The 9918-nt window shown below is 62.8% G+C and overlaps 1 protein-coding gene across 1 annotated transcript in view; it reads left to right on the forward strand.

The window, feature by feature from the left end:
• The window catches only part of ASAP3 (ArfGAP with SH3 domain, ankyrin repeat and PH domain 3), a 191185-nt gene extending 183078 nt beyond the window's left edge, over positions 1-8107 (forward strand). The window contains exon 27 of the transcript XR_010745314.1: positions 8092-8107. The gene's annotated coding sequence lies outside the window, so the exon portion shown is untranslated. The remainder of the gene's footprint in view (positions 1-8091) is intronic.
• The last annotated feature ends 1811 nt before the right edge of the window (positions 8108-9918 follow it).

Genomic DNA, 9918 nt, shown 5'->3' on the forward strand with positions numbered 1-9918 from the left:
CCCGTGCTGTGCTTCCAGGCTGGGGAGGAAGAGGTTAATTTTGCTTGTAGCTTGGCCTCCCCAGCAGGGCCCAGCTGTGCCGGTAATGAATTCCTCAGCACTGATGGGATGGAGGGACTGGCCCCCACCCCAGCCAGGGGGGCTCAGGCTATGGGGAAAATACTGAGCAAATGGGGAGGGGGCCCGGGGACCAGTGCCAGTGGGTTTGGGGACATAGCAGGGGTTTAGGGGGTAAGCTGAGGTGTTTGGGGACATATCAGGAGGCTTGGGAACATGCCACCAGCCCTGAGTACCACCAGGCATCTTCACAGCTCCTGCTTCAGCCCATCTCCTACAAGGGCTTTGGATCCCCCAGGCACATGGTGGTGGAGTGGAGCAGGGCTGGATGTGCCGCTGCTTCCCCATCCCGGGGAAAAGTCCCTGGGGAAGGACCAGGCCCCCAGCCAGGCAGGGTGGCAGGCTGCCTGGGGCTGGGGGACATCAGATTGTGTGGCAGGGACAGGCGAGGGGAGGAGGTGCTTGGCACTGGGCAGTCCCAGGAACAAGCCCCGGTGGCAGATTGTGGCCATCGGCTCCGGCCACCCCACACCTGGGACTGGACCCTGAGGGACACGGCCTGGGCACCCCATGGCCATGGCACTGGCACTGTCATCCCCTGATGTTTGGCACACACAGGCTCAGGCACCCACCCAGCGCCCCAAACACACTCTTCCTCTGGGCAGGGCACACACATCTCACCCACACAATGTGTCCCTTGTCCCCACAGCCACGGGGACATGTGCTGTCCCTCTCCACCACTGGGGGGGAAAAAAAGCCCTTCAGACAAGGGGAACATCCCGGTCCAAACCCAGGCACAACACTGAGACAAAGCATGTTGGGGTCCCCAGTCTGTAGCCCCTGGGGCTGGGAAGGGTCCATTTGTGATTCATCTCCGGTAATTAAAATCTCCATTTAATCACAGCTGGAAGTTTCATAGACCAGGGTTGTCCTGGGGGGCCATGGGGACGCCAACCTCATCCAGGGAGCAATAGACTGAGGTGCTTCTGGAGGCCCTGGTGTGCTGAGCTGCAGCTATGCCAGCCCCAACTCCATCCCTGTTCCTGCCCGTTCCTGCCCTGTTCCTTCCTTTTCCTGCCCATTCCTGCCTGCTCATGTGCTCAAAGGGGCTGATCCCACCATTCTCTGTCCAGCTACCTACTTGAAATGATGCCACCCTTCCATGTCCCCAGCCAAGGCCCCTTGTCCCCAGCAGTACCAGTGGCAGGAGTGGGTCAGGGCTGGAGTGGATTTGGCACGTGCTTTTCCACATGGCTGTGCCACTATAATCCCTGTGCAAGGATGGCCATGTCACCAGGGTGTGCCCCCATTTTGCTGTCATAACTGTGAAAGCTCTTGGGGATAGGGAGTGAAGCCCGAGACTGCAGGTACCTGTGGGGGGGGCTGGAGGGGGGGACCCCCGTGCTGGTCCCCATCCCTCTGTCCTCCCCCAGCACTGATGCCCACAGGAGGGGCAGAAAGGATTTTGCTGCGGGGTGACCACTGGCTGGGTAGGGGAGGGCCATCGATTTTATGTTAATATTGGGTGGTATTGATCAGGGGTGGAGGGGGGGCTGTGGGTGGGCACAGGCAGCCCGGGATCACCCTTCACAGAGCTCCTGCAGCTCCCAACAGGGTCCGCCCTGGGGCCAGAAGCGGTGGGGAGGTGGGGAAAGAGATTAGAACCCCTCCAAAGCTGCTGCAGGCTAATTTTCCTGTCAGAGCTTGTGCTGGGGGCTTGAAGGGAAGAGCAAAGCTCAGAGCTGGGGGCTCTGCTCTGGGCCCTTCCCCTCCCGGGTGGCTGGTCCCTGCAGCACCAGAGAGGAGAGAGAGCGGCTCGGCACCACTTCCCCTGCCCTGCACCCGAGGGTTAACGCAGCCTCACCAGGTGTCCCCGATGCTCCGCAGGACCCTCACCGCGATGGCGCCGAGCCCTGCCCGCCCCGCTGCTGCCCGCACACCCTGCCCAGCCCGCGGGGGCCTGCTGTGGCTGGCTGCTCCCTCTCGGCACGGGGGGCTCAGGCAGCGAGCCCCCGGGGCCAGGGCACAGGGGCGAGGGCGCTGCAGATGGCCGGAGCCGCAGCCCCTGGCACCGGGCACCCGCGGCATCGCCGCCTCCCCGGGGGGGTCCTCTCGCCCCCAGATGCTGCTGGGGGCCCTGGGCACCGGAGGGAGCCGTCCCCTCCCACAGCGGGGCGGGGGTTTGTCCCTGTGCCCCCCGGCCCCGGCTCCCCAGGGACTGGCACAACCCGCAGAGCTCCTGGGTCGTGGATCGGAGCCACGTCTCCGCGGCAGCAATGGCCAGACAACAGTGGAAAATGGCCAAAAATGTGGGTTTAGACTTGACCAGGCTTGAGCCTGCTGGTCCAGGCCTGCAGGCACTGCCCCCCCAGAGGGGAAACTGAGGCAGAGATGGATTTATCTGCAATCGCCCAGCAGCTCAGCACCAGTCACTGCGAGGGGGCACCTTTTTCCATGGAAAAACAGCAGATAATTGGGAAGAGCTGTGCACTGACAACAGCAGCATCTGTGACAGCCACGGGGGAGCAGCGGGATTTGGGGACGGAGGTTTTCTGGGCGTGGGAATGGTCAGGTGACAGAGCAAACACAGGCGATGGGGAGGGGGCACAGCGGGAGCCTTATTCTGCTGGCCACGGGGCTGCTCGGAGATGGTTTTACTAGGAGAAATCGGGAATGGTTTTGCTGGAATTCGGGGATGAATTGAGCTCTTCGGCCGCAGTTACCTTTCTGGAGGTAAAACCTGGCTGGCCCCAACTCTCCACAGGGGCTGGAGGGGCAGGACACCCTCTCCCCCACCCCGTCAGGGTGTCTGTACTGCGCTCCCCACAACGGCAGCTTCTATAGCCCAGCAAAGCATCAAACACCTTTCTCTGTCTCCTCGCCCCTCTATCCCCGTGCCCCCAGAACTCTCCCCCAGCCCCCTCTGCCTCCTGACCCCTGCTCCCACCCCGGGGAGCTTTCGGGGTGACAGCTGCCAGCGCGCCCCGCAGACCTGCCGTCCGCACTTTCCGGGGGCAGCCCCGGGCAGCCCACCCTGGTCCTGGGCACGGCGGTGCCTTCACGGGGGTGGGTTGCGGGGACGCGGACCGCGCGGGGACAGCGGTGGCAAAGCAGCCACTAGATGGTAGCGTAAGTCCACGCCAACGCTGCTGACACAGCACTTGGCTGGGACAGGGTGCCCGGGTGACCCGCGTGGCCCCGGGGACCCGCCTCCGCCACCCACCTCCCCAGCGAAAAAGAAATCCCGGCAGGGCCGGGCACTCGCGGAGCGGTGACAGGAGCGGCATGGGCACAGCTCACCTGCCTCAATGTCCGCTGCCGTGGCTGGAGCAGCCTGTCCCCACGGGAACAAGTGGAGGAGCCCGTTCCCAAACCCACCGCATCCGCCTCTATCCCATCTCGGACTCCAAACACAACCCCAAAACCACCACAGGGCACGAGCCTGACTTGAGAGGGAACGAAGCCAGGCCTGGGGACACGCAGGATGACCTGTGAGGCACCCAGTTCAGTGTGGGGGTGCTGGGCACCCACGGGAGTCTGGCAGGGCCGGGTGGGGGTGTCCATCCCGCTGCAAAGCTCCTCATTTAACTCCCCATCCTCCTCCAGCCCTGCCTGGGGCTCCATGCCAGACTGATATATATATTTTATGATAACTATAGAGATGCACTTCAAACCTGACAAAGGACTTTGACAGTTTTAAGCATCTCTTTGATTAATACATGACCTTTTAATGCTTTGGATTAAATTAATAAATCTTTTACATTCTAACCCATTCTGCTTGCAATGTCATGTTTTTTGCACAACCTCTCTCTCTTCCCTGCCCTGTCCCTCAGTCCCTCTCCCCCTGTCCCTGCACAGGTACAGTGATCCACAGCCTTGCAATATTCATGGGGCACAGAGCCCTGCAAAGCGAGAAGGGAGGGATACTCCTCAGTGGTGGTTTTTTTTTTTTTTTTTTTTTTTTTTGAACCATCCCTAAAAATAGCAAGAAAATTCAAAGCTGACATTCAGGGCAAGGGGATGAGGAAGCCTGCAAAGTTGCTCACTCAGCCACCAGCAATTGCAGCGATCCTGTCTGCGTGTGCAGATTCCTCTGCTGACCGGGCTGGAGCCCAGGCCTCCGCTCTGCTCCGCTTCCAGGAGCAATGCAGCCTGCTCCCCAACCCATTCCAGGGTGAGCAGAGTCCAGCCAGTCCCAAACCCAGCCCTGCTGATCCTGGTGGGGTGTAGGGACGGGACAGATCTGACACCTCTCCAGTTGCAATAGGTCCCAGCTGAAGAGAACTCTCAGTATGACCCCAGCTCACCAGTTCCTCCCAGTTAGCAGTGAAGCTGGGGTGACCAGTGTGTATCTGCAGTTCAGATTCCTTCCTTGCTCCCTGTTGATCCAAAAACACACGTGAAACCCCAACCGGCCCCACACAGGCAAGGCAAAGGGCCACTGTAAAGCCAGGTGCTGTGTCTCTCCCTGCACCCATGTGTTATTCCATTGATGACTCACGTGTTATTAGCAGCCAAGCAATATTCCCAATTCCCTGGAGTTAACCCTTCACTCATCACTCACAAAAACACAATGTCATAACAAACATCACTGGTATTATCTACTTTAATTATATTGTATCTACCCAGCTCCAGGAACATTAACAGCGACGGCGACTTGGTGCTGAGGAGATGCTTCATGGAGCTGTGGGGAGGGAGGTTCTGAGGGGCTCAGGAAATTGGGGGGCAGCTCTCTGCTCTGCCACCACTGTCCCGAGGGGCCTTGTTCACCACCAGCTTTTCTCCTGGCGCTCCCTTTGGCACATGGCTAAGAGGGGACACAAAAAAATTGGAGGAGCAGGGTGTTAGCAAACAGCAGGGATATTTCCAGGCCTCAGACAGAGCTTTTGATTTAAAAAAAAAAAAAAAAAAAAAAAAAAAAAAAAAAAAGAGTTAAAAGTGGAGGGTGGGAGGAAAAAAGGACGTGATTGGCTCCATGGGCACACTTGGCTCCATGGGGGTGTGTGAGGGCGCAGGGGTGCCGACTTGGAGACGGTGACGAAGTGCACCCCAGACTGTGGGGAGGGGGGCTGCAGAGGGGGGGCGGCGCGAGTCCCCAAATCCCGCATCCCTGAGGAGGGGGTGCGCAGTGCGGGTGCAACCCGGGAGAGGGCAGCAATGCCCCGCACATCCCGCCGGGACCTCGGGGAGCGGGGGCAGCCGGGGGGGTTACCCTCCCCCCGGGGTGCCCGCCCCCAAAGTATCCCCTCTCCGTAAGTGTCCCCCTCTCCCAAAGCGGCGCTCCGCGGCCGCGCGCCCATCCGCGCCCCTCCCTGCGCGCTTCGCGGCCACTGGGAGGAGAAAAAAACGGGGGGGGGAAGGAAGGAGGGGAAAAAAAAGAGAGGGGGAAAGGAAGGACTACAAGGCCCGGCATGCCCCGGCGGTGCTGCACGGCTCCCCGGGGTGCCGGATGCTGGCCGTGCCGCTGACAGCGGAGCGAAGCGGAGCCGCGGTCCCCGCCGCGCACGGAGAGAGGAGCGAGGGGCTGGGCGCGCCTGGCCGCCGGCTCTGCTCCCCCCCTTTTATCCCAGCCCCCACAAAGCCGGGAGCGGCAGAAGGCAAGAGAGAGGGAGGAGGTGGTGGTGGAGGAGGAGGAGGAGGAGGAGGAGGAGGGAGGAGGAGGAGGAAGGGGGGAGGCAGCGGCAAGCCAGGGCTCTGCTGCGCTGTGTCTTTCTTTGCTTTCCGCAGGCGGCGAGCGGCGGAGGCGCAGAGGGGAGGTCGGTTCCCCTCCGCCTCCCGCTCCGCTGCCTTTTGTGTGTGTGTGAGAGGCGAAGGGGGGGGGGGAGAAAAAAGAGGAGGAAAAAAAGGGGGGAAAAAGGTGAAAAAAAAGGGGGAGAAAAAAAAAAAGAAGGAAAAAAGGGGAAAAAAATAAGCTAAGCGGTAGAGGGGAGAGAAAATCCCGGAAAAAATAAAATAGAGGGGTGGAGGGGGGGGAGAGGGAAGGAGGAAAGAGCAGGCAGGGGACGGAGGAGGGGGCGGGCTGGCAGCAGCGGAGTTGCCTGGGGAGAATGTGAGCAGGAGGCGCTGGAAATGCTCTCGTTGAAGGTGGCGAGCGGTGCCGAGGGCTCCGGGACCCCCGCGGCCGGTCAGGACGCAGCCCCGGCGGGCGGCAGGAGCCACCCCAAGCGGGCGGGCTCCGAGGGGCGCAGAGCGCAGGAGCCGGCGGGTGAGTACCGGGGACCCCCGCCTTTGTGTGGGGCTGGGAAGGGGGAGGACACACGGGACACCCCCTTTGGGCAGAGCGGGCGGGGGGGGAAGGAGGCGGCGTGTCGCGTGTGTGTGTCCCCCCCCCGCGCCGTCCCCTCCGCTGAAGTTGCGCGGCGAGTTGGTGCCAAATTGCCGGAGTTTAATGGCACTTGTGGTGGGGAGGGGCGTGCGGGCGCGGGGGGCCCGGGGCGAGCCCCCCATGGCGCGGGGGCTGCCATCTCCGCGAGTTCGGCGGCCTCCCCCTGGACACCCCCCCGGCTCTGCCCCCCCGGGTGCGAGCGGTGAGTGACAGCTGTCAGAGCCGGCTCCGGCCACTAGAAGGCAGAGCCTGTCAACAGCGCGGGGGGCTAGGGGGGCTCCCCGGAGAACGTGGGGACCCCCGGGGCACAGCACCCCACCGCCTTCCCCCGGCAGGCCGGCTGGAGGCAGCGGCGGGCTGCCCCGCGGGGGCACTCCCCGGAGGCTGCGGGGCCAGGGGCGTGCGGGAGGCTCCCCCAGCCCCGGCGGGGAAGTTGCGTGGTCCGTGGTGCGGGGCTCGGCGAGCGGTTGTTACTCCCGTGCCTGTCATCCCCCCTCTGATTTGTTTTTATCGATCAGCTGATTTAACACCCCCCCCCCACCCCCTCCGCTCGGCCCCTCGGTGCTTGCGACAGGGACCACGGGGGACCGCGGTGGCTTTTGGCGGGGGCTGGAGTCACCCCACAGGGTCACGCTGACGCCAGACTCTCTGTGTTTGGTGTCCCCAAGGCCGACGCAGGTGGAGACACCTGAGTCCCCGCTTGTTTATGTGCTGGGGGGACGACGTGGCTGCGCCCGCGACCAGGTGGCCTCGTGCCTCCAGCCCGTCTGCCCGCGGCTGCCGGGAGAACCCCCCAAAAGCAGCGGGGTGAGCTCATTGTGTGTCACAGTGCGCGGTGGAGTCACTCCAGATTTATCCTGGCGTGACAGAGAGCAGAAGCGAACCCCCGGGGTGACGGGCACGGATCCTGCCCCGCTCTCTTTCCCACCCTGCTGCCGGCGTGGTCTGAGTCGGGGGCGCGTGCTCCAAATCGGGGCCCCGTGGTCGGAATCGAGGCCCCCCTCCCAAGCCTTTCCCCCTTTCCTCGCCCCCCCAGGTGTCCCCTTACACTGGCTTCTCCTGCTGGGCTGTGGAATTTGCAGGGGAGGGTGGTGGTGGTGGTGGGGAGCGGGGGGTGGAAGAGGAGGGCGGAGTGGGGGGGCTGGAGAAGGGATGGCGCGGCGCCAAATTCCGCTCTGCCATGTCTCTGTAACCTGAATAGGCCAACTCCATCCCCGGTGCGAGTCCCCCGGGGCTCTGCCGCGCTCCGATGCAGTCAGGCGGGAGGTGGCTTTCGTCGGGCTGTCGGCGTGTCCCCTCTCTACAGCCTGCCAGCCCCAGGCCGGTTGCCTCCGGGACACCGGCCGGAGCCACCGCGCGCCCGCCGGGAACCGCTCGGGCAGGAGGCGGAGGTGGTTCGGGGGCCGAGAGGTTGGCACCGAGGCGGGGACGGGGTAGCCAAGGACATCCCCGGAGCGGGGCGGCCGGCGGGGGAGAAGCCATGGAAGCCCGTGGAAGGTTACGGGAAGCCTGGGGGGGGCCGGCGCTGCCCTGGCCTCCTTAGAGGAGGCAGCAGAGACCCGGGGCAGGCTATTTCTGCTGAGATCCCGAGGAAAGCTCTGGGAGAATTGTGGGCTTCTATAAATAGTGTGTGTCAGCCGAGTGGAAACAGGGCCTTGAAATGCTCCTGCTATTCTCCCGAGTGCTTGGAACCAGCTCTTGGTAAACAGGGCAGCGGTGGGGAGGGCTGTTTCCTTCTTCCGGGCTCGGTAACAGGAGCGGGAGGGATGTGGGGGGGATTTTTGCCTGGTGATATGGCAGCGTTCCCCCCCTGGGGCCAGCCGGCTGGATGCCGGGCTGTGGCCGGGCTGCCCGGATGCGGGATGGCCCCTGAATGCGTCGCAGATGTGTGTCCTCCCCCACTGCTGTCCCCTCCCCGCCCCACTGCCCGCCAAACTTCGGGGCTGGGATGTGCCGTGTGGTCCGGTCATGGCCCTTGGGGAGCCAGTGATGCCGGGGGAGGTTTTTGGGATGTGAGGGCTCCGCTGGCCGGGAGATGCTCAGCACACCCCCTCCTCTGACCGGCATAGGGCTGCGTGGGGTCACAGCCTGGTTCCCTCTCTCCCCACCGCGTGTCCATCCGTCCGTCCATCCTGCCTGGAGTTGTTCCCGCTCTGCCTCAGGGCACATGCTGAGCGATGCCTTGGCCCCGTGCGCCTGCTGGAGGGCAAGGATTTGATCCCGTGGGACATTCCCAGGCATGTCTGGACACCCAGGGTGCTGGGGACCTTGTTCCTCAGGGGGTTCTGTGTGCATGACATGTTCCCAGGGTGATTGCTTGGTTCTGGGGCACATCCTGGCAGCCCCAGTGCTGTGGTGAGCCTTCAGCTTCCCACGATGACCTGGCACGGTGCTCATTTGTCACCACCCCTCGCACCCACACCCCAATATTCACCCTGTGCTGCAGACAGTGGCTCAAAAGCTGCCTTGTTATTATTTTCCTTTAAAATAACACAAAAGGGAAATACCTGGGCTGTGCTTAGCTCCCCACTGGGAGTTTTTAGGGTGATGTACAGTGGGCTGAGCGGTGGGAGGGATCCAGGGCGCTTTTGGTGGGATTTGGTGTTGGATTCGGAGTTCATCGGGGTGTCACAGGCCTGGGGGCCCACCCCATCCCTGTGTGCTGCCTGCCCCGGTGCTGGGTGCCGGCACAGCGGTGCGTGTTCTCGGCGTGGGTGGGAAGGGGTGAGCGCCAGTCCGGTGGGGTTTTTTTTCCCTTCTCCATCTTTTTTTTTTTTTTTTTTTTTTTTTTTTTTTTCCTTTTTTCTTTCCTTTTTTTTTTTTTTTTTTTTCCCTCCCTCTCTGTGGGTTGAGCGTTGGGGCGACAGACAGGGAAAGTCTGAGCAATGGTCTCCGTGCTGGTGCTGTCTTCAATCACCGCGTCCCAGAATCCCTCGCTCTGGGCCTTCTAGGCACAAGGGCTTACAGCGAAAATCGGCAGCTGCAGCTGCGAGTGAAAGCACAAGAGCCCGGCTGGGTCTTTGGCATCGGCAGGAGAGCAAAAAAAAGCTGGGGGAGGCGAGGAGGGAAGGGAAAAGGCGGGGGGAAATGTGCCCTGTGGTTTTTTTCCAGGCTTGCCACCGAGGGTTGTGTTTCAGAGCATCGGTTCCCGGGCGCGGGAAGAGGCGGGAGGATGGGGGGTGCGGAGCGATGCCTCCGGGGAGCTCATTAAAATCTGTCGGCTCCCCCCTTTCGCCGGCCGAGAGAGGCTGGATGTGGAGGGAAGGAGGGAGGGACGTGCTGGGAAGGAACATGCCGGCAAACCGGCTGCCCGGTGGGGACACTTGCCGGCCCAGGCAGGAACGCTGCCCCGGGGGCTCACCTGTCGGAGCACGTCGGCCGCGGCGTGCCAGCGAGGCCGTGACAGGGGCTGGCGTGTGCCGGGGACTCCCTCGGCGCTGCCAGAGAGCCCCAGACGCCGAGCCGGGCTCAGAGGGGTGATGGGATGCCGGGATGGCGGTGGGGAGGTCATGGGCGTTTGGGGGATGCCGGGGGTC

This window comes from Sylvia atricapilla, chromosome 24, assembly GCF_009819655.1.
Source record: "Sylvia atricapilla isolate bSylAtr1 chromosome 24, bSylAtr1.pri, whole genome shotgun sequence".
NCBI classification, from domain to species: Eukaryota; Metazoa; Chordata; class Aves; order Passeriformes; family Sylviidae; genus Sylvia; species Sylvia atricapilla.